The sequence below is a fragment of the Rhinoderma darwinii genome (genome assembly GCF_050947455.1).
Source record: "Rhinoderma darwinii isolate aRhiDar2 chromosome 5 unlocalized genomic scaffold, aRhiDar2.hap1 SUPER_5_unloc_31, whole genome shotgun sequence".
NCBI classification, from domain to species: Eukaryota; Metazoa; Chordata; class Amphibia; order Anura; family Rhinodermatidae; genus Rhinoderma; species Rhinoderma darwinii.
This window is the reverse complement of record NW_027461789.1, coordinates 135259-162415: the sequence shown is the minus strand read 5'-3', so window position 1 is coordinate 162415 and position 27157 is coordinate 135259. Positions and strand designations below refer to the sequence as shown.

The window sequence follows — 27157 nt, the reverse complement described above, 5'->3', positions numbered from 1 at the left end:
CACTGACCAACACTGCCTGGGCCCAGGCTTTTATCTCTGAGGCCCCATTATGATGTCAGAAAGCTGGCTCTGGAATCCTGAGGGCTCCACTATGACACGTGCAAAGTTCCGTCTGAACTTTATATAAGACTGTGAGGCTCAGTCAGTCACTCAGTGTTGCCTGAGAGGGCAACACTGCAACAGCCGGCCGCCAGGCTGTCTTTTTTTTGCACAGCTAGTTGCCTCCAGGAGGCCACAAGAGGGAGACAAGGGACTGCAAAATGGAAAATAGGCATCCACCAACTTTACAGACAACTTCTCCTTGCTCCTACAACCTCCATCCTTGCACAGTTTGTTATTCTTCTAGGTAACATAGTAACAAATCCAAATTGCTGCTCTCTTTGTAGGCAAGCAAGGCTTTGTTGCAACTGCAATTCTTACTTCTTCTTGAAATGTAGGGACGACAGTACATTCCATCACATCCATCTAGTGTACACAGGTAGGTCCATTGTGGCGGGCAGGCGAGCGGGCGGGCTGCTTTATTGGCTGTTTGCTGTTCCCCTACTCCACTCCACTATTTGACTGTTGTGCTGCATCAATCAATCAATCAATCAATCAATCAATCAATCAATCAATCAATCAATCGATCAGTGGCTGGCTCAGGTGCAGCTCTTTAACTTACCTAAAAGGGAGGGCGGAGAGAAGACAAGGAAGGTGAATGAGGTGTTCCAATGTGAAATGCCGGAAACACAGAAACACAGACGACACACAACAAGAGGTGGCAATCTATTCATTAATTGCATTTAATCAATGAGCTCATTATCACTCATGCATTGTCCAACAGGTGTTGAAATAATGGGATTAAAAGGGGAGATCCCTTCAGAAAGACAGAAACAATAGCAAAGACAAAAAACACTTTTGGAATCTGCTTTTAGTCAACACATAAGGAAAGGGTGCACCGGTCCTGGAAATACTGCAATACCAGGTCAATGCGTGGAGTGGACAGAGCAAGCTCTATTTCCATCTCCCTGTTCTAAAAATCCATTTAATATATGGTCCCCAGATAGGGGACGTATCAGATATTAAACTGATAAGAACAGATACTACACTTGATCTTAGCCAAAAGGCCGAGAAGCGATAACCCGAACGGGCCGCGCGTTGCCCGAGCCTGCCCGATACTGCTGTTCAGCCCTTGCAGCGATTCAGCCTACTTCTAGGCAATTCCATGGGGCCCTGCAGGCTCACACACTCACAGCTACACGGGAGGTGAATAAAGGCCGGAGAGGAAGCCAGACAGGATTTGCTTCTTTTGCTTGCACCACAATGCAGTGCTGAAAGAGGAGGAATCTACATAAAAACGCCTTCCTGGCAACGCCCAAATGCCCTGCTGCCATGCAGATAAACACTGGCAGCGGCAGCAAGTGCATGCCCACAGCCACCCCTTGTTCCTTCACACCTTGTATCAGCTGTAATCCAGTCCAGTCCAGTGCTGCCTGCTGAGCAGCACTGACCAACACTGCCTGGGCCCAGGCTTTTATCTCTGAGGCCCCATTATGATGTCAGAAAGCTGGCTCTGGAATCCTGAGGGCTCCACTATGACACGTGCAAAGTTCCGTCTGAACTTTATATAAGACGGTGAGGCTCAGTCAGTCACTCAGTGTTGCCTGAGAGGGCAACACTGCAACAGCCGGCCGCCAGGCTGTCTTTTTTTTGCACAGCTAGTTGCCTCCAGGAGGCCACAAGAGGGAGACAAGGGACTGCAAAATGGAAAATAGGCATCCACCAACTTTACAGACAACTTCTCCTTGCTCCTACAACCTCCATCCTTGCACAGTTTGTTATTCTTCTAGGTAACATAGTAACAAATCCAAATTGCTGCTCTCTTTGTAGGCAAGCAAGGCTTTGTTGCAACTGCAATTCTTACTTCTTCTTGAAATGTAGGGACGACAGTACATTCCATCACATCCATCTAGTGTACACAGGTAGGTCCATTGTGGCGGGCAGGCGAGCGGGCGGGCTGCTTTATTGGCTGTTTGCTGTTCCCCTACTCCACTCCACTATTTGACTGTTGTGCTGCATCAATCAATCAATCAATCAATCAATCAATCAATCAATCAATCAATCAATCAATCAATCAGTGGCTGGCTCAGGTGCAGCTCTTTAACTTACCTAAAAGGGAGGGCGGAGAGAAGACAAGGAAGGTGAATGAGGTGTTCCAATGTGAAATGCCGGAAACACAGAAACACAGACGACACACAACAAGAGGTGGCAATCTATTCATTAATTGCATTTAATCAATGAGCTCATTATCACTCATGCATTGTCCAACAGGTGTTGAAATAATGGGATTAAAAGGGGAGATCCCTTCAGAAAGACAGAAACAATAGCAAAGACAAAAAACACTTTTGGAATCTGCTTTTAGTCAACACATAAGGAAAGGGTGCACCGGTCCTGGAAATACTGCAATACCAGGTCAATGCGTGGAGTGGACAGAGCAAGCTCTATTTCCATCTCCCTGTTCTAAAAATCCATTTAATATATGGTCCCCAGATAGGGGACGTATCAGATATTAAACTGATAAGAACAGATACTACACTTGATCTTAGCCAAAAGGCCGAGAAGCGATAACCCGAACGGGCCGCGCGTTGCCCGAGCCTGCCCGATACTGCTGTTCAGCCCTTGCAGCGATTCAGCCTACTTCTAGGCAATTCCATGGGGCCCTGCAGGCTCACACACTCACAGCTACACGGGAGGTGAATAAAGGCCGGAGAGGAAGCCAGACAGGATTTGCTTCTTTTGCTTGCACCACAATGCAGTGCTGAAAGAGGAGGAATCTACATAAAAACGCCTTCCTGGCAACGCCCAAATGCCCTGCTGCCATGCAGATAAACACTGGCAGCGGCAGCAAGTGCATGCCCACAGCCACCCCTTGTTCCTTCACACCTTGTATCAGCTGTAATCCAGTCCAGTCCAGTGCTGCCTGCTGAGCAGCACTGACCAACACTGCCTGGGCCCAGGCTTTTATCTCTGAGGCCCCATTATGATGTCAGAAAGCTGGCTCTGGAATCCTGAGGGCTCCACTATGACACGTGCAAAGTTCCGTCTGAACTTTATATAAGACGGTGAGGCTCAGTCAGTCACTCAGTGTTGCCTGAGAGGGCAACACTGCAACAGCCGGCCGCCAGGCTGTCTTTTTTTTGCACAGCTAGTTGCCTCCAGGAGGCCACAAGAGGGAGACAAGGGACTGCAAAATGGAAAATAGGCATCCACCAACTTTACAGACAACTTCTCCTTGCTCCTACAACCTCCATCCTTGCACAGTTTGTTATTCTTCTAGGTAACATAGTAACAAATCCAAATTGCTGCTCTCTTTGTAGGCAAGCAAGGCTTTGTTGCAACTGCAATTCTTACTTCTTCTTGAAATGTAGGGACGACAGTACATTCCATCACATCCATCTAGTGTACACAGGTAGGTCCATTGTGGCGGGCAGGCGAGCGGGCGGGCTGCTTTATTGGCTGTTTGCTGTTCCCCTACTCCACTCCACTATTTGACTGTTGTGCTGCAATCAATCAATCAATCAATCAATCAATCAATCAATCAATCAATCAATCAATCAGTGGCTGGCTCAGGTGCAGCTCTTTAACTTACCTAAAAGGGAGGGCGGAGAGAAGACAAGGAAGGTGAATGAGGTGTTCCAATGTGAAATGCCGGAAACACAGAAACACAGACGACACACAACAAGAGGTGGCAATCTATTCATTAATTGCATTTAATCAATGAGCTCATTATCACTCATGCATTGTCCAACAGGTGTTGAAATAATGGGATTAAAAGGGGAGATCCCTTCAGAAAGACAGAAACAATAGCAAAGACAAAAAACACTTTTGGAATCTGCTTTTAGTCAACACATAAGGAAAGGGTGCACCGGTCCTGGAAATACTGCAATACCAGGTCAATGCGTGGAGTGGACAGAGCAAGCTCTATTTCCATCTCCCTGTTCTAAAAATCCATTTAATATATGGTCCCCAGATAGGGGACGTATCAGATATTAAACTGATAAGAACAGATACTACACTTGATCTTAGCCAAAAGGCCGAGAAGCGATAACCCGAACGGGCCGCGCGTTGCCCGAGCCTGCCCGATACTGCTGTTCAGCCCTTGCAGCGATTCAGCCTACTTCTAGGCAATTCCATGGGGCCCTGCAGGCTCACACACTCACAGCTACACGGGAGGTGAATAAAGGCCGGAGAGGAAGCCAGACAGGATTTGCTTCTTTTGCTTGCACCACAATGCAGTGCTGAAAGAGGAGGAATCTACATAAAAACGCCTTCCTGGCAACGCCCAAATGCCCTGCTGCCATGCAGATAAACACTGGCAGCGGCAGCAAGTGCATGCCCACAGCCACCCCTTGTTCCTTCACACCTTGTATCAGCTGTAATTCAGTCCAGTCCAGTGCTGCCTGCTGAGCAGCACTGACCAACACTGCCTGGGCCCAGGCTTTTATCTCTGAGGCCCCATTATGATGTCAGAAAGCTGGCTCTGGAATCCTGAGGGCTCCACTATGACACGTGCAAAGTTCCGTCTGAACTTTATATAAGACGGTGAGGCTCAGTCAGTCACTCAGTGTTGCCTGAGAGGGCAACACTGCAACAGCCGGCCGCCAGGCTGTCTTTTTTTTGCACAGCTAGTTGCCTCCAGGAGGCCACAAGAGGGAGACAAGGGACTGCAAAATGGAAAATAGGCATCCACCAACTTTACAGACAACTTCTCCTTGCTCCTACAACCTCCATCCTTGCACAGTTTGTTATTCTTCTAGGTAACATAGTAACAAATCCAAATTGCTGCTCTCTTTGTAGGCAAGCAAGGCTTTGTTGCAACTGCAATTCTTACTTCTTCTTGAAATGTAGGGACGACAGTACATTCCATCACATCCATCTAGTGTACACAGGTAGGTCCATTGTGGCGGGCAGGCGAGCGGGCGGGCTGCTTTATTGGCTGTTTGCTGTTCCCCTACTCCACTCCACTATTTGACTGTTGTGCTGCATCAATCAATCAATCAATCAATCAATCAATCAATCAATCAATCAATCAATCAATCAATCAATCAGTGGCTGGCTCAGGTGCAGCTCTTTAACTTACCTAAAAGGGAGGGCGGAGAGAAGACAAGGAAGGTGAATGAGGTGTTCCAATGTGAAATGCCGGAAACACAGAAACACAGACGACACACAACAAGAGGTGGCAATCTATTCATTAATTGCATTTAATCAATGAGCTCATTATCACTCATGCATTGTCCAACAGGTGTTGAAATAATGGGATTAAAAGGGGAGATCCCTTCAGAAAGACAGAAACAATAGCAAAGACAAAAAACACTTTTGGAATCTGCTTTTAGTCAACACATAAGGAAAGGGTGCACCGGTCCTGGAAATACTGCAATACCAGGTCAATGCGTGGAGTGGACAGAGCAAGCTCTATTTCCATCTCCCTGTTCTAAAAATCCATTTAATATATGGTCCCCAGATAGGGGACGTATCAGATATTAAACTGATAAGAACAGATACTACACTTGATCTTAGCCAAAAGGCCGAGAAGCGATAACCCGAACGGGCCGCGCGTTGCCCGAGCCTGCCCGATACTGCTGTTCAGCCCTTGCAGCGATTCAGCCTACTTCTAGGCAATTCCATGGGGCCCTGCAGGCTCACACACTCACAGCTACACGGGAGGTGAATAAAGGCCGGAGAGGAAGCCAGACAGGATTTGCTTCTTTTGCTTGCACCACAATGCAGTGCTGAAAGAGGAGGAATCTACATAAAAACGCCTTCCTGGCAACGCCCAAATGCCCTGCTGCCATGCAGATAAACACTGGCAGCGGCAGCAAGTGCATGCCCACAGCCACCCCTTGTTCCTTCACACCTTGTATCAGCTGTAATCCAGTCCAGTCCAGTGCTGCCTGCTGAGCAGCACTGACCAACACTGCCTGGGCCCAGGCTTTTATCTCTGAGGCCCCATTATGATGTCAGAAAGCTGGCTCTGGAATCCTGAGGGCTCCACTATGACACGTGCAAAGTTCCGTCTGAACTTTATATAAGACGGTGAGGCTCAGTCAGTCACTCAGTGTTGCCTGAGAGGGCAACACTGCAACAGCCGGCCGCCAGGCTGTCTTTTTTTTGCACAGCTAGTTGCCTCCAGGAGGCCACAAGAGGGAGACAAGGGACTGCAAAATGGAAAATAGGCATCCACCAACTTTACAGACAACTTCTCCTTGCTCCTACAACCTCCATCCTTGCACAGTTTGTTATTCTTCTAGGTAACATAGTAACAAATCCAAATTGCTGCTCTCTTTGTAGGCAAGCAAGGCTTTGTTGCAACTGCAATTCTTACTTCTTCTTGAAATGTAGGGACGACAGTACATTCCATCACATCCATCTAGTGTACACAGGTAGGTCCATTGTGGCGGGCAGGCGAGCGGGCGGGCTGCTTTATTGGCTGTTTGCTGTTCCCCTACTCCACTCCACTATTTGACTGTTGTGCTGCAATCAATCAATCAATCAATCAATCAATCAATCAATCAATCAATCAATCAATCAATCAATCAATCAGTGGCTGGCTCAGGTGCAGCTCTTTAACTTACCTAAAAGGGAGGGCGGAGAGAAGACAAGGAAGGTGAATGAGGTGTTCCAATGTGAAATGCCGGAAACACAGAAACACAGACGACACACAACAAGAGGTGGCAATCTATTCATTAATTGCATTTAATCAATGAGCTCATTATCACTCATGCATTGTCCAACAGGTGTTGAAATAATGGGATTAAAAGGGGAGATCCCTTCAGAAAGACAGAAACAATAGCAAAGACAAAAAACACTTTTGGAATCTGCTTTTAGTCAACACATAAGGAAAGGGTGCACCGGTCCTGGAAATACTGCAATACCAGGTCAATGCGTGGAGTGGACAGAGCAAGCTCTATTTCCATCTCCCTGTTCTAAAAATCCATTTAATATATGGTCCCCAGATAGGGGACGTATCAGATATTAAACTGATAAGAACAGATACTACACTTGATCTTAGCCAAAAGGCCGAGAAGCGATAACCCGAACGGGCCGCGCGTTGCCCGAGCCTGCCCGATACTGCTGTTCAGCCCTTGCAGCGATTCAGCCTACTTCTAGGCAATTCCATGGGGCCCTGCAGGCTCACACACTCACAGCTACACGGGAGGTGAATAAAGGCCGGAGAGGAAGCCAGACAGGATTTGCTTCTTTTGCTTGCACCACAATGCAGTGCTGAAAGAGGAGGAATCTACATAAAAACGCCTTCCTGGCAACGCCCAAATGCCCTGCTGCCATGCAGATAAACACTGGCAGCGGCAGCAAGTGCATGCCCACAGCCACCCCTTGTTCCTTCACACCTTGTATCAGCTGTAATCCAGTCCAGTCCAGTGCTGCCTGCTGAGCAGCACTGACCAACACTGCCTGGGCCCAGGCTTTTATCTCTGAGGCCCCATTATGATGTCAGAAAGCTGGCTCTGGAATCCTGAGGGCTCCACTATGACACGTGCAAAGTTCCGTCTGAACTTTATATAAGACGGTGAGGCTCAGTCAGTCACTCAGTGTTGCCTGAGAGGGCAACACTGCAACAGCCGGCCGCCAGGCTGTCTTTTTTTTGCACAGCTAGTTGCCTCCAGGAGGCCACAAGAGGGAGACAAGGGACTGCAAAATGGAAAATAGGCATCCACCAACTTTACAGACAACTTCTCCTTGCTCCTACAACCTCCATCCTTGCACAGTTTGTTATTCTTCTAGGTAACATAGTAACAAATCCAAATTGCTGCTCTCTTTGTAGGCAAGCAAGGCTTTGTTGCAACTGCAATTCTTACTTCTTCTTGAAATGTAGGGACGACAGTACATTCCATCACATCCATCTAGTGTACACAGGTAGGTCCATTGTGGCGGGCAGGCGAGCGGGCGGGCTGCTTTATTGGCTGTTTGCTGTTCCCCTACTCCACTCCACTATTTGACTGTTGTGCTGCATCAATCAATCAATCAATCAATCAATCAATCAATCAATCAATCAATCAATCAATCAATCAGTGGCTGGCTCAGGTGCAGCTCTTTAACTTACCTAAAAGGGAGGGCGGAGAGAAGACAAGGAAGGTGAATGAGGTGTTCCAATGTGAAATGCCGGAAACACAGAAACACAGACGACACACAACAAGAGGTGGCAATCTATTCATTAATTGCATTTAATCAATGAGCTCATTATCACTCATGCATTGTCCAACAGGTGTTGAAATAATGGGATTAAAAGGGGAGATCCCTTCAGAAAGACAGAAACAATAGCAAAGACAAAAAACACTTTTGGAATCTGCTTTTAGTCAACACATAAGGAAAGGGTGCACCGGTCCTGGAAATACTGCAATACCAGGTCAATGCGTGGAGTGGACAGAGCAAGCTCTATTTCCATCTCCCTGTTCTAAAAATCCATTTAATATATGGTCCCCAGATAGGGGACGTATCAGATATTAAACTGATAAGAACAGATACTACACTTGATCTTAGCCAAAAGGCCGAGAAGCGATAACCCGAACGGGCCGCGCGTTGCCCGAGCCTGCCCGATACTGCTGTTCAGCCCTTGCAGCGATTCAGCCTACTTCTAGGCAATTCCATGGGGCCCTGCAGGCTCACACACTCACAGCTACACGGGAGGTGAATAAAGGCCGGAGAGGAAGCCAGACAGGATTTGCTTCTTTTGCTTGCACCACAATGCAGTGCTGAAAGAGGAGGAATCTACATAAAAACGCCTTCCTGGCAACGCCCAAATGCCCTGCTGCCATGCAGATAAACACTGGCAGCGGCAGCAAGTGCATGCCCACAGCCACCCCTTGTTCCTTCACACCTTGTATCAGCTGTAATCCAGTCCAGTCCAGTGCTGCCTGCTGAGCAGCACTGACCAACACTGCCTGGGCCCAGGCTTTTATCTCTGAGGCCCCATTATGATGTCAGAAAGCTGGCTCTGGAATCCTGAGGGCTCCACTATGACACGTGCAAAGTTCCGTCTGAACTTTATATAAGACGGTGAGGCTCAGTCAGTCACTCAGTGTTGCCTGAGAGGGCAACACTGCAACAGCCGGCCGCCAGGCTGTCTTTTTTTTGCACAGCTAGTTGCCTCCAGGAGGCCACAAGAGGGAGACAAGGGACTGCAAAATGGAAAATAGGCATCCACCAACTTTACAGACAACTTCTCCTTGCTCCTACAACCTCCATCCTTGCACAGTTTGTTATTCTTCTAGGTAACATAGTAACAAATCCAAATTGCTGCTCTCTTTGTAGGCAAGCAAGGCTTTGTTGCAACTGCAATTCTTACTTCTTCTTGAAATGTAGGGACGACAGTACATTCCATCACATCCATCTAGTGTACACAGGTAGGTCCATTGTGGCGGGCAGGCGAGCGGGCGGGCTGCTTTATTGGCTGTTTGCTGTTCCCCTACTCCACTCCACTATTTGACTGTTGTGCTGCAATCAATCAATCAATCAATCAATCAATCAATCAATCAATCAATCAATCAGTGGCTGGCTCAGGTGCAGCTCTTTAACTTACCTAAAAGGGAGGGCGGAGAGAAGACAAGGAAGGTGAATGAGGTGTTCCAATGTGAAATGCCGGAAACACAGAAACACAGACGACACACAACAAGAGGTGGCAATCTATTCATTAATTGCATTTAATCAATGAGCTCATTATCACTCATGCATTGTCCAACAGGTGTTGAAATAATGGGATTAAAAGGGGAGATCCCTTCAGAAAGACAGAAACAATAGCAAAGACAAAAAACACTTTTGGAATCTGCTTTTAGTCAACACATAAGGAAAGGGTGCACCGGTCCTGGAAATACTGCAATACCAGGTCAATGCGTGGAGTGGACAGAGCAAGCTCTATTTCCATCTCCCTGTTCTAAAAATCCATTTAATATATGGTCCCCAGATAGGGGACGTATCAGATATTAAACTGATAAGAACAGATACTACACTTGATCTTAGCCAAAAGGCCGAGAAGCGATAACCCGAACGGGCCGCGCGTTGCCCGAGCCTGCCCGATACTGCTGTTCAGCCCTTGCAGCGATTCAGCCTACTTCTAGGCAATTCCATGGGGCCCTGCAGGCTCACACACTCACAGCTACACGGGAGGTGAATAAAGGCCGGAGAGGAAGCCAGACAGGATTTGCTTCTTTTGCTTGCACCACAATGCAGTGCTGAAAGAGGAGGAATCTACATAAAAACGCCTTCCTGGCAACGCCCAAATGCCCTGCTGCCATGCAGATAAACACTGGCAGCGGCAGCAAGTGCATGCCCACAGCCACCCCTTGTTCCTTCACACCTTGTATCAGCTGTAATCCAGTCCAGTCCAGTGCTGCCTGCTGAGCAGCACTGACCAACACTGCCTGGGCCCAGGCTTTTATCTCTGAGGCCCCATTATGATGTCAGAAAGCTGGCTCTGGAATCCTGAGGGCTCCACTATGACACGTGCAAAGTTCCGTCTGAACTTTATATAAGACGGTGAGGCTCAGTCAGTCACTCAGTGTTGCCTGAGAGGGCAACACTGCAACAGCCGGCCGCCAGGCTGTCTTTTTTTTGCACAGCTAGTTGCCTCCAGGAGGCCACAAGAGGGAGACAAGGGACTGCAAAATGGAAAATAGGCATCCACCAACTTTACAGACAACTTCTCCTTGCTCCTACAACCTCCATCCTTGCACAGTTTGTTATTCTTCTAGGTAACATAGTAACAAATCCAAATTGCTGCTCTCTTTGTAGGCAAGCAAGGCTTTGTTGCAACTGCAATTCTTACTTCTTCTTGAAATGTAGGGACGACAGTACATTCCATCACATCCATCTAGTGTACACAGGTAGGTCCATTGTGGCGGGCAGGCGAGCGGGCGGGCTGCTTTATTGGCTGTTTGCTGTTCCCCTACTCCACTCCACTATTTGACTGTTGTGCTGCATCAATCAATCAATCAATCAATCAATCAATCAATCAATCAATCAATCAATCAGTGGCTGGCTCAGGTGCAGCTCTTTAACTTACCTAAAAGGGAGGGCGGAGAGAAGACAAGGAAGGTGAATGAGGTGTTCCAATGTGAAATGCCGGAAACACAGAAACACAGACGACACACAACAAGAGGTGGCAATCTATTCATTAATTGCATTTAATCAATGAGCTCATTATCACTCATGCATTGTCCAACAGGTGTTGAAATAATGGGATTAAAAGGGGAGATCCCTTCAGAAAGACAGAAACAATAGCAAAGACAAAAAACACTTTTGGAATCTGCTTTTAGTCAACACATAAGGAAAGGGTGCACCGGTCCTGGAAATACTGCAATACCAGGTCAATGCGTGGAGTGGACAGAGCAAGCTCTATTTCCATCTCCCTGTTCTAAAAATCCATTTAATATATGGTCCCCAGATAGGGGACGTATCAGATATTAAACTGATAAGAACAGATACTACACTTGATCTTAGCCAAAAGGCCGAGAAGCGATAACCCGAACGGGCCGCGCGTTGCCCGAGCCTGCCCGATACTGCTGTTCAGCCCTTGCAGCGATTCAGCCTACTTCTAGGCAATTCCATGGGGCCCTGCAGGCTCACACACTCACAGCTACACGGGAGGTGAATAAAGGCCGGAGAGGAAGCCAGACAGGATTTGCTTCTTTTGCTTGCACCACAATGCAGTGCTGAAAGAGGAGGAATATACATAAAAACGCCTTCCTGGCAACGCCCAAATGCCCTGCTGCCATGCAGATAAACACTGGCAGCGGCAGCAAGTGCATGCCCACAGCCACCCCTTGTTCCTTCACACCTTGTATCAGCTGTAATCCAGTCCAGTCCAGTGCTGCCTGCTGAGCAGCACTGACCAACACTGCCTGGGCCCAGGCTTTTATCTCTGAGGCCCCATTATGATGTCAGAAAGCTGGCTCTGGAATCCTGAGGGCTCCACTATGACACGTGCAAAGTTCCGTCTGAACTTTATATAAGACGGTGAGGCTCAGTCAGTCACTCAGTGTTGCCTGAGAGGGCAACACTGCAACAGCCGGCCGCCAGGCTGTCTTTTTTTTGCACAGCTAGTTGCCTCCAGGAGGCCACAAGAGGGAGACAAGGGACTGCAAAATGGAAAATAGGCATCCACCAACTTTACAGACAACTTCTCCTTGCTCCTACAACCTCCATCCTTGCACAGTTTGTTATTCTTCTAGGTAACATAGTAACAAATCCAAATTGCTGCTCTCTTTGTAGGCAAGCAAGGCTTTGTTGCAACTGCAATTCTTACTTCTTCTTGAAATGTAGGGACGACAGTACATTCCATCACATCCATCTAGTGTACACAGGTAGGTCCATTGTGGCGGGCAGGCGAGCGGGCGGGCTGCTTTATTGGCTGTTTGCTGTTCCCCTACTCCACTCCACTATTTGACTGTTGTGCTGCATCAATCAATCAATCAATCAATCAATCAATCAATCAATCAATCAATCAATCAATCAATCAATCAGTGGCTGGCTCAGGTGCAGCTCTTTAACTTACCTAAAAGGGAGGGCGGAGAGAAGACAAGGAAGGTGAATGAGGTGTTCCAATGTGAAATGCCGGAAACACAGAAACACAGACGACACACAACAAGAGGTGGCAATCTATTCATTAATTGCATTTAATCAATGAGCTCATTATCACTCATGCATTGTCCAACAGGTGTTGAAATAATGGGATTAAAAGGGGAGATCCCTTCAGAAAGACAGAAACAATAGCAAAGACAAAAAACACTTTTGGAATCTGCTTTTAGTCAACACATAAGGAAAGGGTGCACCGGTCCTGGAAATACTGCAATACCAGGTCAATGCGTGGAGTGGACAGAGCAAGCTCTATTTCCATCTCCCTGTTCTAAAAATCCATTTAATATATGGTCCCCAGATAGGGGACGTATCAGATATTAAACTGATAAGAACAGATACTACACTTGATCTTAGCCAAAAGGCCGAGAAGCGATAACCCGAACGGGCCGCGCGTTGCCCGAGCCTGCCCGATACTGCTGTTCAGCCCTTGCAGCGATTCAGCCTACTTCTAGGCAATTCCATGGGGCCCTGCAGGCTCACACACTCACAGCTACACGGGAGGTGAATAAAGGCCGGAGAGGAAGCCAGACAGGATTTGCTTCTTTTGCTTGCACCACAATGCAGTGCTGAAAGAGGAGGAATCTACATAAAAACGCCTTCCTGGCAACGCCCAAATGCCCTGCTGCCATGCAGATAAACACTGGCAGCGGCAGCAAGTGCATGCCCACAGCCACCCCTTGTTCCTTCACACCTTGTATCAGCTGTAATCCAGTCCAGTCCAGTGCTGCCTGCTGAGCAGCACTGACCAACACTGCCTGGGCCCAGGCTTTTATCTCTGAGGCCCCATTATGATGTCAGAAAGCTGGCTCTGGAATCCTGAGGGCTCCACTATGACACGTGCAAAGTTCCGTCTGAACTTTATATAAGACGGTGAGGCTCAGTCAGTCACTCAGTGTTGCCTGAGAGGGCAACACTGCAACAGCCGGCCGCCAGGCTGTCTTTTTTTTGCACAGCTAGTTGCCTCCAGGAGGCCACAAGAGGGAGACAAGGGACTGCAAAATGGAAAATAGGCATCCACCAACTTTACAGACAACTTCTCCTTGCTCCTACAACCTCCATCCTTGCACAGTTTGTTATTCTTCTAGGTAACATAGTAACAAATCCAAATTGCTGCTCTCTTTGTAGGCAAGCAAGGCTTTGTTGCAACTGCAATTCTTACTTCTTCTTGAAATGTAGGGACGACAGTACATTCCATCACATCCATCTAGTGTACACAGGTAGGTCCATTGTGGCGGGCAGGCGAGCGGGCGGGCTGCTTTATTGGCTGTTTGCTGTTCCCCTACTCCACTCCACTATTTGACTGTTGTGCTGCATCAATCAATCAATCAATCAATCAATCAATCAATCAATCAATCAATCAATCAATCAATCAATCAATCAATCAATCAGTGGCTGGCTCAGGTGCAGCTCTTTAACTTACCTAAAAGGGAGGGCGGAGAGAAGACAAGGAAGGTGAATGAGGTGTTCCAATGTGAAATGCCGGAAACACAGAAACACAGACGACACACAACAAGAGGTGGCAATCTATTCATTAATTGCATTTAATCAATGAGCTCATTATCACTCATGCATTGTCCAACAGGTGTTGAAATAATGGGATTAAAAGGGGAGATCCCTTCAGAAAGACAGAAACAATAGCAAAGACAAAAAACACTTTTGGAATCTGCTTTTAGTCAACACATAAGGAAAGGGTGCACCGGTCCTGGAAATACTGCAATACCAGGTCAATGCGTGGAGTGGACAGAGCAAGCTCTATTTCCATCTCCCTGTTCTAAAAATCCATTTAATATATGGTCCCCAGATAGGGGACGTATCAGATATTAAACTGATAAGAACAGATACTACACTTGATCTTAGCCAAAAGGCCGAGAAGCGATAACCCGAACGGGCCGCGCGTTGCCCGAGCCTGCCCGATACTGCTGTTCAGCCCTTGCAGCGATTCAGCCTACTTCTAGGCAATTCCATGGGGCCCTGCAGGCTCACACACTCACAGCTACACGGGAGGTGAATAAAGGCCGGAGAGGAAGCCAGACAGGATTTGCTTCTTTTGCTTGCACCACAATGCAGTGCTGAAAGAGGAGGAATCTACATAAAAACGCCTTCCTGGCAACGCCCAAATGCCCTGCTGCCATGCAGATAAACACTGGCAGCGGCAGCAAGTGCATGCCCACAGCCACCCCTTGTTCCTTCACACCTTGTATCAGCTGTAATCCAGTCCAGTCCAGTGCTGCCTGCTGAGCAGCACTGACCAACACTGCCTGGGCCCAGTCTTTTATCTCTGAGGCCCCATTATGATGTCAGAAAGCTGGCTCTGGAATCCTGAGGGCTCCACTATGACACGTGCAAAGTTCCGTCTGAACTTTATATAAGACGGTGAGGCTCAGTCAGTCACTCAGTGTTGCCTGAGAGGGCAACACTGCAACAGCCGGCCGCCAGGCTGTCTTTTTTTTGCACAGCTAGTTGCCTCCAGGAGGCCACAAGAGGGAGACAAGGGACTGCAAAATGGAAAATAGGCATCCACCAACTTTACAGACAACTTCTCCTTGCTCCTACAACCTCCATCCTTGCACAGTTTGTTATTCTTCTAGGTAACATAGTAACAAATCCAAATTGCTGCTCTCTTTGTAGGCAAGCAAGGCTTTGTTGCAACTGCAATTCTTACTTCTTCTTGAAATGTAGGGACGACAGTACATTCCATCACATCCATCTAGTGTACACAGGTAGGTCCATTGTGGCGGGCAGGCGAGCGGGCGGGCTGCTTTATTGGCTGTTTGCTGTTCCCCTACTCCACTCCACTATTTGACTGTTGTGCTGCATCAATCAATCAATCAATCAATCAATCAATCAATCAATCAATCAATCAATCAATCAATCAGTGGCTGGCTCAGGTGCAGCTCTTTAACTTACCTAAAAGGGAGGGCGGAGAGAAGACAAGGAAGGTGAATGAGGTGTTCCAATGTGAAATGCCGGAAACACAGAAACACAGACGACACACAACAAGAGGTGGCAATCTATTCATTAATTGCATTTAATCAATGAGCTCATTATCACTCATGCATTGTCCAACAGGTGTTGAAATAATGGGATTAAAAGGGGAGATCCCTTCAGAAAGACAGAAACAATAGCAAAGACAAAAAACACTTTTGGAATCTGCTTTTAGTCAACACATAAGGAAAGGGTGCACCGGTCCTGGAAATACTGCAATACCAGGTCAATGCGTGGAGTGGACAGAGCAAGCTCTATTTCCATCTCCCTGTTCTAAAAATCCATTTAATATATGGTCCCCAGATAGGGGACGTATCAGATATTAAACTGATAAGAACAGATACTACACTTGATCTTAGCCAAAAGGCCGAGAAGCGATAACCCGAACGGGCCGCGCGTTGCCCGAGCCTGCCCGATACTGCTGTTCAGCCCTTGCAGCGATTCAGCCTACTTCTAGGCAATTCCATGGGGCCCTGCAGGCTCACACACTCACAGCTACACGGGAGGTGAATAAAGGCCGGAGAGGAAGCCAGACAGGATTTGCTTCTTTTGCTTGCACCACAATGCAGTGCTGAAAGAGGAGGAATCTACATAAAAACGCCTTCCTGGCAACGCCCAAATGCCCTGCTGCCATGCAGATAAACACTGGCAGCGGCAGCAAGTGCATGCCCACAGCCACCCCTTGTTCCTTCACACCTTGTATCAGCTGTAATCCAGTCCAGTCCAGTGCTGCCTGCTGAGCAGCACTGACCAACACTGCCTGGGCCCAGGCTTTTATCTCTGAGGCCCCATTATGATGTCAGAAAGCTGGCTCTGGAATCCTGAGGGCTCCACTATGACACGTGCAAAGTTCCGTCTGAACTTTATATAAGACGGTGAGGCTCAGTCAGTCACTCAGTGTTGCCTGAGAGGGCAACACTGCAACAGCCGGCCGCCAGGCTGTCTTTTTTTTGCACAGCTAGTTGCCTCCAGGAGGCCACAAGAGGGAGACAAGGGACTGCAAAATGGAAAATAGGCATCCACCAACTTTACAGACAACTTCTCCTTGCTCCTACAACCTCCATCCTTGCACAGTTTGTTATTCTTCTAGGTAACATAGTAACAAATCCAAATTGCTGCTCTCTTTGTAGGCAAGCAAGGCTTTGTTGCAACTGCAATTCTTACTTCTTCTTGAAATGTAGGGACGACAGTACATTCCATCACATCCATCTAGTGTACACAGGTAGGTCCATTGTGGCGGGCAGGCGAGCGGGCGGGCTGCTTTATTGGCTGTTTGCTGTTCCCCTACTCCACTCCACTATTTGACTGTTGTGCTGCATCAATCAATCAATCAATCAATCAATCAATCAATCAATCAATCAATCAATCAATCAGTGGCTGGCTCAGGTGCAGCTCTTTAACTTACCTAAAAGGGAGGGCGGAGAGAAGACAAGGAAGGTGAATGAGGTGTTCCAATGTGAAATGCCGGAAACACAGAAACACAGACGACACACAACAAGAGGTGGCAATCTATTCATTAATTGCATTTAATCAATGAGCTCATTATCACTCATGCATTGTCCAACAGGTGTTGAAATAATGGGATTAAAAGGGGAGATCCCTTCAGAAAGACAGAAACAATAGCAAAGACAAAAAACACTTTTGGAATCTGCTTTTAGTCAACACATAAGGAAAGGGTGCACCGGTCCTGGAAATACTGCAATACCAGGTCAATGCGTGGAGTGGACAGAGCAAGCTCTATTTCCATCTCCCTGTTCTAAAAATCCATTTAATATATGGTCCCCAGATAGGGGACGTATCAGATATTAAACTGATAAGAACAGATACTACACTTGATCTTAGCCAAAAGGCCGAGAAGCGATAACCCGAACGGGCCGCGCGTTGCCCGAGCCTGCCCGATACTGCTGTTCAGCCCTTGCAGCGATTCAGCCTACTTCTAGGCAATTCCATGGGGCCCTGCAGGCTCACACACTCACAGCTACACGGGAGGTGAATAAAGGCCGGAGAGGAAGCCAGACAGGATTTGCTTCTTTTGCTTGCACCACAATGCAGTGCTGAAAGAGGAGGAATCTACATAAAAACGCCTTCCTGGCAACGCCCAAATGCCCTGCTGCCATGCAGATAAACACTGGCAGCGGCAGCAAGTGCATGCCCACAGCCACCCCTTGTTCCTTCACACCTTGTATCAGCTGTAATCCAGTCCAGTCCAGTGCTGCCTGCTGAGCAGCACTGACCAACACTGCCTGGGCCCAGGCTTTTATCTCTGAGGCCCCATTATGATGTCAGAAAGCTGGCTCTGGAATCCTGAGGGCTCCACTATGACACGTGCAAAGTTCCGTCTGAACTTTATATAAGACGGTGAGGCTCAGTCAGTCACTCAGTGTTGCCTGAGAGGGCAACACTGCAACAGCCGGCCGCCAGGCTGTCTTTTTTTTGCACAGCTAGTTGCCTCCAGGAGGCCACAAGAGGGAGACAAGGGACTGCAAAATGGAAAATAGGCATCCACCAACTTTACAGACAACTTCTCCTTGCTCCTACAACCTCCATCCTTGCACAGTTTGTTATTCTTCTAGGTAACATAGTAACAAATCCAAATTGCTGCTCTCTTTGTAGGCAAGCAAGGCTTTGTTGCAACTGCAATTCTTACTTCTTCTTGAAATGTAGGGACGACAGTACATTCCATCACATCCATCTAGTGTACACAGGTAGGTCCATTGTGGCGGGCAGGCGAGCGGGCGGGCTGCTTTATTGGCTGTTTGCTGTTCCCCTACTCCACTCCACTATTTGACTGTTGTGCTGCATCAATCAATCAATCAATCAATCAATCAATCAATCAATCAATCAATCAATCAATCAGTGGCTGGCTCAGGTGCAGCTCTTTAACTTACCTAAAAGAGAGGGCGGAGAGAAGACAAGGAAGGTGAATGAGGTGTTCCAATGTGAAATGCCGGAAACACAGAAACACAGACGACACACAACAAGAGGTGGCAATCTATTCATTAATTGCATTTAATCAATGAGCTCATTATCACTCATGCATTGTCCAACAGGTGTTGAAATAATGGGATTAAAAGGGGAGATCCCTTCAGAAAGACAGAAACAATAGCAAAGACAAAAAACACTTTTGGAATCTGCTTTTAGTCAACACATAAGGAAAGGGTGCACCGGTCCTGGAAATACTGCAATACCAGGTCAATGCGTGGAGTGGACAGAGCAAGCTCTATTTCCATCTCCCTGTTCTAAAAATCCATTTAATATATGGTCCCCAGATAGGGGACGTATCAGATATTAAACTGATAACAACAGATACTACACTTGATCTTAGCCAAAAGGCCGAGAAGCGATAACCCGAACGGGCCGCGCGTTGCCCGAGCCTGCCCGATACTGCTGTTCAGCCCTTGCAGCGATTCAGCCTACTTCTAGGCAATTCCATGGGGCCCTGCAGGCTCACACACTCACAGCTACACGGGAGGTGAATAAAGGCCGGAGAGGAAGCCAGACAGGATTTGCTTCTTTTGCTTGCACCACAATGCAGTGCTGAAAGAGGAGGAATCTACATAAAAACGCCTTCCTGGCAACGCCCAAATGCCCTGCTGCCATGCAGATAAACACTGGCAGCGGCAGCAAGTGCATGCCCACAGCCACCCCTTGTTCCTTCACACCTTGTATCAGCTGTAATCCAGTCCAGTCCAGTGCTGCCTGCTGAGCAGCACTGACCAACACTGCCTGGGCCCAGGCTTTTATCTCTGAGGCCCCATTATGATGTCAGAAAGCTGGCTCTGGAATCCTGAGGGCTCCACTATGACACGTGCAAAGTTCCGTCTGAACTTTATATAAGACGGTGAGGCTCAGTCAGTCACTCAGTGTTGCCTGAGAGGGCAACACTGCAACAGCCGGCCGCCAGGCTGTCTTTTTTTTGCACAGCTAGTTGCCTCCAGGAGGCCACAAGAGGGAGACAAGGGACTGCAAAATGGAAAATAGGCATCCACCAACTTTACAGACAACTTCTCCTTGCTCCTACAACCTCCATCCTTGCACAGTTTGTTATTCTTCTAGGTAACATAGTAACAAATCCAAATTGCTGCTCTCTTTGTAGGCAAGCAAGGCTTTGTTGCAACTGCAATTCTTACTTCTTCTTGAAATGTAGGGACGACAGTACATTCCATCACATCCATCTAGTGTACACAGGTAGGTTCATTGTGGCGGGCAGGCGAGCGGGCGGGCTGCTTTATTGGCTGTTTGCTGTTCCCCTACTCCACTCCACTATTTGACTGTTGTGCTGCATCAATCAATCAATCAATCAATCAATCAATCAATCAATCAATCAATCAGTGGCTGGCTCAGGTGCAGCTCTTTAACTTACCTAAAAGGGAGGGCGGAGAGAAGACAAGGAAGGTGAATGAGGTGTTCCAATGTGAAATGCCGGAAACACAGAAACACAGACGACACACAACAAGAGGTGGCAATCTATTCATTAATTGCATTTAATCAATGAGCTCATTATCACTCATGCATTGTCCAACAGGTGTTGAAATAATGGGATTAAAAGGGGAGATCCCTTCAGAAAGACAGAAACAATAGCAAAGACAAAAAACACTTTTGGAATCTGCTTTTAGTCAACACATAAGGAAAGGGTGCACCGGTCCTGGAAATACTGCAATACCAGGTCAATGCGTGGAGTGGACAGAGCAAGCTCTATTTCCATCTCCCTGTTCTAAAAATGCATTTAATATATGGTCCCCAGATAGGGGACGTATCAGATATTAAACTGATAAGAACAGATACTACACTTGATCTTAGCCAAAAGGCCGAGAAGCGATAACCCGAACGGGCCGCGCGTTGCCCGAGCCTGCCCGATACTGCTGTTCAGCCCTTGCAGCGATTCAGCCTACTTCTAGGCAATTCCATGGGGCCCTGCAGGCTCACACACTCACAGCTACACGGGAGGTGAATAAAGGCCGGAGAGGAAGCCAGACAGGATTTGCTTCTTTTGCTTGCACCACAATGCAGTGCTGAAAGAGGAGGAATCTACATAAAAACGCCTTCCTGGCAACGCCCAAATGCCCTGCTGCCATGCAGATAAACACTGGCAGCGGCAGCAAGTGCATGCCCACAGCCACCCCTTGTTCCTTCACACCTTGTATCAGCTGTAATCCAGTCCAGTCCAGTGCTGCCTGCTGAGCAGCACTGACCAACACTGCCTGGGCCCAGGCTTTTATCTCTGAGGCCCCATTATGATGTCAGAAAGCTGGCTCTGGAATCCTGAGGGCTCCACTATGACACGTGCAAAGTTCCGTCTGAACTTTATATAAGACGGTGAGGCTCAGTCAGTCACTCAGTGTTGCCTGAGAGGGCAACACTGCAACAGCCGGCCGCCAGGCTGTCTTTTTTTTGCACAGCTAGTTGCCTCCAGGAGGCCACAAGAGGGAGACAAGGGACTGCAAAATGGAAAATAGGCATCCACCAACTTTACAGACAACTTCTCCTTGCTCCTACAACCTCCATCCTTGCACAGTTTGTTATTCTTCTAGGTAACATAGTAACAAATCCAAATTGCTGCTCTCTTTGTAGGCAAGCAAGGCTTTGTTGCAACTGCAATTCTTACTTCTTCTTGAAATGTAGGGACGACAGTACATTCCATCACATCCATCTAGTGTACACAGGTAGGTCCATTGTGGCGGGCAGGCGAGCGGGCGGGCTGCTTTATTGGCTGTTTGCTGTTCCCCTACTCCACTCCACTATTTGACTGTTGTGCTGCATCAATCAATCAATCAATCAATCAATCAATCAATCAATCAATCAATCAATCAGTGGCTGGCTCAGGTGCAGCTCTTTAACTTACCTAAAAGGGAGGGCGGAGAGAAGACAAGGAAGGTGAATGAGGTGTTCCAATGTGAAATGCCGGAAACACAGAAACACAGACGACACACAACAAGAGGTGGCAATCTATTCATTAATTGCATTTAATCAATGAGCTCATTATCACTCATGCATTGTCCAACAGGTGTTGAAATAATGGGATTAAAAGGGGAGATCCCTTCAGAAAGACAGAAACAATAGCAAAGACAAAAAACACTTTTGGAATCTGCTTTTAGTCAACACATAAGGAAAGGGTGCACCGGTCCTGGAAATACTGCAATACCAGGTCAATGCGTGGAGTGGACAGAGCAAGCTCTATTTCCATCTCCCTGTTCTAAAAATCCATTTAATATATGGTCCCCAGATAGGGGACGTATCAGATATTAAACTGATAAGAACAGATACTACACTTGATCTTAGCCAAAAGGCCGAGAAGCGATAACCCGAACGGGCCGCGCGTTGCCCGAGCCTGCCCGATACTGCTGTTCAGCCCTTGCAGCGATTCAGCCTACTTCTAGGCAATTCCATGGGGCCCTGCAGGCTCACACACTCACAGCTACACGGGAGGTGAATAAAGGCCGGAGAGGAAGCCAGACAGGATTTGCTTCTTTTGCTTGCACCACAATGCAGTGCTGAAAGAGGAGGAATCTACATAAAAACGCCTTCCTGGCAACGCCCAAATGCCCTGCTGCCATGCAGATAAACACTGGCAGCGGCAGCAAGTGCATGCCCACAGCCACCCCTTGTTCCTTCACACCTTGTATCAGCTGTAATCCAGTCCAGTCCAGTGCTGCCTGCTGAGCAGCACTGACCAACACTGCCTGGGCCCAGGCTTTTATCTCTGAGGCCCCATTATGATGTCAGAAAGCTGGCTCTGGAATCCTGAGGGCTCCACTATGACACGTGCAAAGTTCCGTCTGAACTTTATATAAGACGGTGAGGCTCAGTCAGTCACTCAGTGTTGCCTGAGAGGGCAACACTGCAACAGCCGGCCGCCAGGCTGTCTTTTTTTTGCACAGCTAGTTGCCTCCAGGAGGCCACAAGAGGGAGACAAGGGACTGCAAAATGGAAAATAGGCATCCACCAACTTTACAGACAACTTCTCCTTGCTCCTACAACCTCCATCCTTGCACAGTTTGTTATTCTTCTAGGTAACATAGTAACAAATCCAAATTGCTGCTCTCTTTGTAGGCAAGCAAGGCTTTGTTGCAACTGCAATTCTTACTTCTTCTTGAAATGTAGGGACGACAGTACATTCCATCACATCCATCTAGTGTACACAGGTAGGTCCATTGTGGCGGGCAGGCGAGCGGGCGGGCTGCTTTATTGGCTGTTTGCTGTTCCCCTACTCCACTCCACTATTTGACTGTTGTGCTGCATCAATCAATCAATCAATCAATCAATCAATCAATCAATCAATCAATCAATCAATCAGTGGCTGGCTCAGGTGCAGCTCTTTAACTTACCTAAAAGGGAGGGCGGAGAGAAGACAAGGAAGGTGAATGAGGTGTTCCAATGTGAAATGCCGGAAACACAGAAACACAGACGACACACAACAAGAGGTGGCAATCTATTCATTAATTGCATTTAATCAATGAGCTCATTATCACTCATGCATTGTCCAACAGGTGTTGAAATAATGGGATTAAAAGGGGAGATCCCTTCAGAAAGACAGAAACAATAGCAAAGACAAAAAACACTTTTGGAATCTGCTTTTAGTCAACACATAAGGAAAGGGTGCACCGGTCCTGGAAATACTGCAATACCAGGTCAATGCGTGGAGTGGACAGAGCAAGCTCTATTTCCATCTCCCTGTTCTAAAAATCTATTTAATATATGGTCCCCAGATAGGGGACGTATCAGATATTAAACTGATAAGAACAGATACTACACTTGATCTTAGCCAAAAGGCCGAGAAGCGATAACCCGAACGGGCCGCGCGTTGCCCGAGCCTGCCCGATACTGCTGTTCAGCCCTTGCAGCGATTCAGCCTACTTCTAGGCAATTCCATGGGGCCCTGCAGGCTCACACACTCACAGCTACACGGGAGGTGAATAAAGGCCGGAGAGGAAGCCAGACAGGATTTGCTTCTTTTGCTTGCACCACAATGCAGTGCTGAAAGAGGAGGAATCTACATAAAAACGCCTTCCTGGCAACGCCCAAATGCCCTGCTGCCATGCAGATAAACACTGGCAGCGGCAGCAAGTGCATGCCCACAGCCACCCCTTGTTCCTTCACACCTTGTATCAGCTGTAATCCAGTCCAGTCCAGTGCTGCCTGCTGAGCAGCACTGACCAACACTGCCTGGGCCCAGGCTTTTATCTCTGAGGCCCCATTATGATGTCAGAAAGCTGGCTCTGGAATCCTGAGGGCTCCACTATGACACGTGCAAAGTTCCGTCTGAACTTTATATAAGACGGTGAGGCTCAGTCAGTCACTCAGTGTTGCCTGAGAGGGCAACACTGCAACAGCCGGCCGCCAGGCTGTCTTTTTTTTGCACAGCTAGTTGCCTCCAGGAGGCCACAAGAGGGAGACAAGGGACTGCAAAATGGAAAATAGGCATCCACCAACTTTACAGACAACTTCTCCTTGCTCCTACAACCTCCATCCTTGCACAGTTTGTTATTCTTCTAGGTAACATAGTAACAAATCCAAATTGCTGCTCTCTTTGTAGGCAAGCAAGGCTTTGTTGCAACTGCAATTCTTACTTCTTCTTGAAATGTAGGGACGACAGTACATTCCATCACATCCATCTAGTGTACACAGGTAGGTCCATTGTGGCGGGCAGGCGAGCGGGCGGGCTGCTTTATTGGCTGTTTGCTGTTCCCCTACTCCACTCCACTATTTGACTGTTGTGCTGCATCAATCAATCAATCAATCAATCAATCAATCAATCAATCAATCAATCAATCAGTGGCTGGCTCAGGTGCAGCTCTTTAACTTACCTAAAAGGGAGGGCGGAGAGAAGACAAGGAAGGTGAATGAGGTGTTCCAATGTGAAATGCCGGAAACACAGAAACACAGACGACACACAACAAGAGGTGGCAATCTATTCATTAATTGCATTTAATCAATGAGCTCATTATCACTCATGCATTGTCCAACAGGTGTTGAAATAATGGGATTAAAAGGGGAGATCCCTTCAGAAAGACAGAAACAATAGCAAAGACAAAAAACACTTTTGGAATCTGCTTTTAGTCAACACATAAGGAAAGGGTGCACCGGTCCTGGAAATACTGCAATACCAGGTCAATGCGTGGAGTGGACAGAGCAAGCTCTATTTCCATCTCCCTGTTCTAAAAATCCATTTAATATATGGTCCCCAGATAGGGGACGTATCAGATATTAAACTGATAAGAACAGATACTACACTTGATCTTAGCCAAAAGGCCGAGAAGCGATAACCCGAACGGGCCGCGCGTTGCCCGAGCCTGCCCGATACTGCTGTTCAGCCCTTGCAGCGATTCAGCCTACTTCTAGGCAATTCCATGGGGCCCTGCAGGCTCACACACTCACAGCTACACGGGAGGTGAATAAAGGCCGGAGAGGAAGCCAGACAGGATTTGCTTCTTTTGCTTGCACCACAATGCAGTGCTGAAAGAGGAGGAATCTACATAAAAACGCCTTCCTGGCAACGCCCAAATGCCCTGCTGCCATGCAGATAAACACTGGCAGCGGCAGCAAGTGCATGCCCACAGCCACCCCTTGTTCCTTCACACCTTGTATCAGCTGTAATCCAGTCCAGTCCAGTGCTGCCTGCTGAGCAGCACTGACCAACACTGCCTGGGCCCAGGCTTTTATCTCTGAGGCCCCATTATGATGTCAGAAAGCTGGCTCTGGAATCCTGAGGGCTCCACTATGACACGTGCAAAGTTCCGTCTGAACTTTATATAAGACGGTGAGGCTCAGTCAGTCACTCAGTGTTGCCTGAGAGGGCAACACTGCAACAGCCGGCCGCCAGGCTGTCTTTTTTTTGCACAGCTAGTTGCCTCCAGGAGGCCACAAGAGGGAGACAAGGGACTGCAAAATGGAAAATAGGCATCCACCAACTTTACAGACAACTTCTCCTTGCTCCTACAACCTCCATCCTTGCACAGTTTGTTATTCTTCTAGGTAACATAGTAACAAATCCAAATTGCTGCTCTCTTTGTAGGCAAGCAAGGCTTTGTTGCAACTGCAATTCTTACTTCTTCTTGAAATGTAGGGACGACAGTACATTCCATCACATCCATCTAGTGTACACAGGTAGGTCCATTGTGGCGGGCAGGCGAGCGGGCGGGCTGCTTTATTGGCTGTTTGCTGTTCCCCTACTCCACTCCACTATTTGACTGTTGTGCTGCATCAATCAATCAATCAATCAATCAATCAATCAATCAATCAATCAATCAATCAGTGGCTGGCTCAGGTGCAGCTCTTTAACTTACCTAAAAGAGAGGGCGGAGAGAAGACAAGGAAGGTGAATGAGGTGTTCCAATGTGAAATGCCGGAAACACAGAAACACAGACGACACACAACAAGAGGTGGCAATCTATTCATTAATTGCATTTAATCAATGAGCTCATTATCACTCATGCATTGTCCAACAGGTGTTGAAATAATGGGATTAAAAGGGGAGATCCCTTCAGAAAGACAGAAACAATAGCAAAGACAAAAAACACTTTTGGAATCTGCTTTTAGTCAACACATAAGGAAAGGGTGCACCGGTCCTGGAAATACTGCAATACCAGGTCAATGCGTGGAGTGGACAGAGCAAGCTCTATTTCCATCTCCCTGTTCTAAAAATCCATTTAATATATGGTCCCCAGATAGGGGACGTATCAGATATTAAACTGATAAGAACAGATACTACACTTGATCTTAGCCAAAAGGCCGAGAAGCGATAACCCGAACGGGCCGCGCGTTGCCCGAGCCTGCCCGATACTGCTGTTCAGCCCTTGCAGCGATTCAGCCTACTTCTAGGCAATTCCATGGGGCCCTGCAGGCTCACACACTCACAGCTACACGGGAGGTGAATAAAGGCCGGAGAGGAAGCCAGACAGGATTTGCTTCTTTTGCTTGCACCACAATGCAGTGCTGAAAGAGGAGGAATCTACATAAAAACGCCTTCCTGGCAACGCCCAAATGCCCTGCTGCCATGCAGATAAACACTGGCAGCGGCAGCAAGTGCATGCCCACAGCCACCCCTTGTTCCTTCACACCTTGTATCAGCTGTAATCCAGTCCAGTCCAGTGCTGCCTGCTGAGCAGCACTGACCAACACTGCCTGGGCCCAGGCTTTTATCTCTGAGGCCCCATTATGATGTCAGAAAGCTGGCTCTGGAATCCTGAGGGCTCCACTATGACACGTGCAAAGTTCCGTCTGAACTTTATATAAGACGGTGAGGCTCAGTCAGTCACTCAGTGTTGCCTGAGAGGGCAACACTGCAACAGCCGGCCGCCAGGCTGTCTTTTTTTTGCACAGCTAGTTGCCTCCAGGAGGCCACAAGAGGGAGACAAGGGACTGCAAAATGGAAAATAGGCATCCACCAACTTTACAGACAACTTCTCCTTGCTCCTACAACCTCCATCCTTGCACAGTTTGTTATTCTTCTAGGTAACATAGTAACAAATCCAAATTGCTGCTCTCTTTGTAGGCAAGCAAGGCTTTGTTGCAACTGCAATTCTTACTTCTTCTTGAAATGTAGGGA

General features: G+C 47.7%; 18 non-coding genes across 18 annotated transcripts; all 18 read right to left on the bottom strand.

Moving 5' to 3' along the window:
- Nucleotides 1-927: 927 nt before the first annotated feature.
- Nucleotides 928-1118, bottom strand: LOC142689554 (U2 spliceosomal RNA). Its single transcript, XR_012858417.1, has one exon. It is a non-coding gene; the product is annotated as a U2 spliceosomal RNA (small nuclear RNA).
- Nucleotides 1119-2414: 1296 nt separating this feature from the next.
- On the bottom strand, nt 2415-2605 carry LOC142689553 (U2 spliceosomal RNA). The gene has a single exon (XR_012858416.1). It is a non-coding gene; the product is annotated as a U2 spliceosomal RNA (small nuclear RNA).
- Nucleotides 2606-3894: 1289 nt separating this feature from the next.
- LOC142689552 (U2 spliceosomal RNA) lies at nt 3895-4085 on the bottom strand. Its single transcript, XR_012858415.1, has one exon. It is a non-coding gene; the product is annotated as a U2 spliceosomal RNA (small nuclear RNA).
- A 1300-nt stretch (nt 4086-5385) lies between these two features.
- On the bottom strand, nt 5386-5576 carry LOC142689551 (U2 spliceosomal RNA). The gene has a single exon (XR_012858414.1). It is a non-coding gene; the product is annotated as a U2 spliceosomal RNA (small nuclear RNA).
- A 1301-nt stretch (nt 5577-6877) lies between these two features.
- LOC142689550 (U2 spliceosomal RNA) lies at nt 6878-7068 on the bottom strand. Its single transcript, XR_012858413.1, has one exon. It is a non-coding gene; the product is annotated as a U2 spliceosomal RNA (small nuclear RNA).
- Nucleotides 7069-8364: 1296 nt separating this feature from the next.
- LOC142689549 (U2 spliceosomal RNA) lies at nt 8365-8555 on the bottom strand. Its single transcript, XR_012858412.1, has one exon. It is a non-coding gene; the product is annotated as a U2 spliceosomal RNA (small nuclear RNA).
- Nucleotides 8556-9840: 1285 nt separating this feature from the next.
- Nucleotides 9841-10031, bottom strand: LOC142689548 (U2 spliceosomal RNA). The gene has a single exon (XR_012858411.1). It is a non-coding gene; the product is annotated as a U2 spliceosomal RNA (small nuclear RNA).
- A 1288-nt stretch (nt 10032-11319) lies between these two features.
- Nucleotides 11320-11510, bottom strand: LOC142689547 (U2 spliceosomal RNA). Its single transcript, XR_012858410.1, has one exon. It is a non-coding gene; the product is annotated as a U2 spliceosomal RNA (small nuclear RNA).
- A 1300-nt stretch (nt 11511-12810) lies between these two features.
- LOC142689546 (U2 spliceosomal RNA) lies at nt 12811-13001 on the bottom strand. Its single transcript, XR_012858409.1, has one exon. It is a non-coding gene; the product is annotated as a U2 spliceosomal RNA (small nuclear RNA).
- Nucleotides 13002-14313: 1312 nt separating this feature from the next.
- On the bottom strand, nt 14314-14504 carry LOC142689545 (U2 spliceosomal RNA). The gene has a single exon (XR_012858408.1). It is a non-coding gene; the product is annotated as a U2 spliceosomal RNA (small nuclear RNA).
- Nucleotides 14505-15800: 1296 nt separating this feature from the next.
- On the bottom strand, nt 15801-15991 carry LOC142689542 (U2 spliceosomal RNA). The gene has a single exon (XR_012858406.1). It is a non-coding gene; the product is annotated as a U2 spliceosomal RNA (small nuclear RNA).
- Nucleotides 15992-17283: 1292 nt separating this feature from the next.
- Nucleotides 17284-17474, bottom strand: LOC142689541 (U2 spliceosomal RNA). Its single transcript, XR_012858405.1, has one exon. It is a non-coding gene; the product is annotated as a U2 spliceosomal RNA (small nuclear RNA).
- Nucleotides 17475-18766: 1292 nt separating this feature from the next.
- LOC142689711 (U2 spliceosomal RNA) lies at nt 18767-18957 on the bottom strand. The gene has a single exon (XR_012858558.1). It is a non-coding gene; the product is annotated as a U2 spliceosomal RNA (small nuclear RNA).
- A 1284-nt stretch (nt 18958-20241) lies between these two features.
- Nucleotides 20242-20432, bottom strand: LOC142689684 (U2 spliceosomal RNA). Its single transcript, XR_012858534.1, has one exon. It is a non-coding gene; the product is annotated as a U2 spliceosomal RNA (small nuclear RNA).
- Nucleotides 20433-21720: 1288 nt separating this feature from the next.
- LOC142689540 (U2 spliceosomal RNA) lies at nt 21721-21911 on the bottom strand. The gene has a single exon (XR_012858404.1). It is a non-coding gene; the product is annotated as a U2 spliceosomal RNA (small nuclear RNA).
- A 1292-nt stretch (nt 21912-23203) lies between these two features.
- Nucleotides 23204-23394, bottom strand: LOC142689735 (U2 spliceosomal RNA). Its single transcript, XR_012858579.1, has one exon. It is a non-coding gene; the product is annotated as a U2 spliceosomal RNA (small nuclear RNA).
- A 1288-nt stretch (nt 23395-24682) lies between these two features.
- Nucleotides 24683-24873, bottom strand: LOC142689539 (U2 spliceosomal RNA). Its single transcript, XR_012858403.1, has one exon. It is a non-coding gene; the product is annotated as a U2 spliceosomal RNA (small nuclear RNA).
- A 1288-nt stretch (nt 24874-26161) lies between these two features.
- Nucleotides 26162-26352, bottom strand: LOC142689538 (U2 spliceosomal RNA). Its single transcript, XR_012858402.1, has one exon. It is a non-coding gene; the product is annotated as a U2 spliceosomal RNA (small nuclear RNA).
- Between the last annotated feature and the right edge of the window lie 805 nt (nt 26353-27157).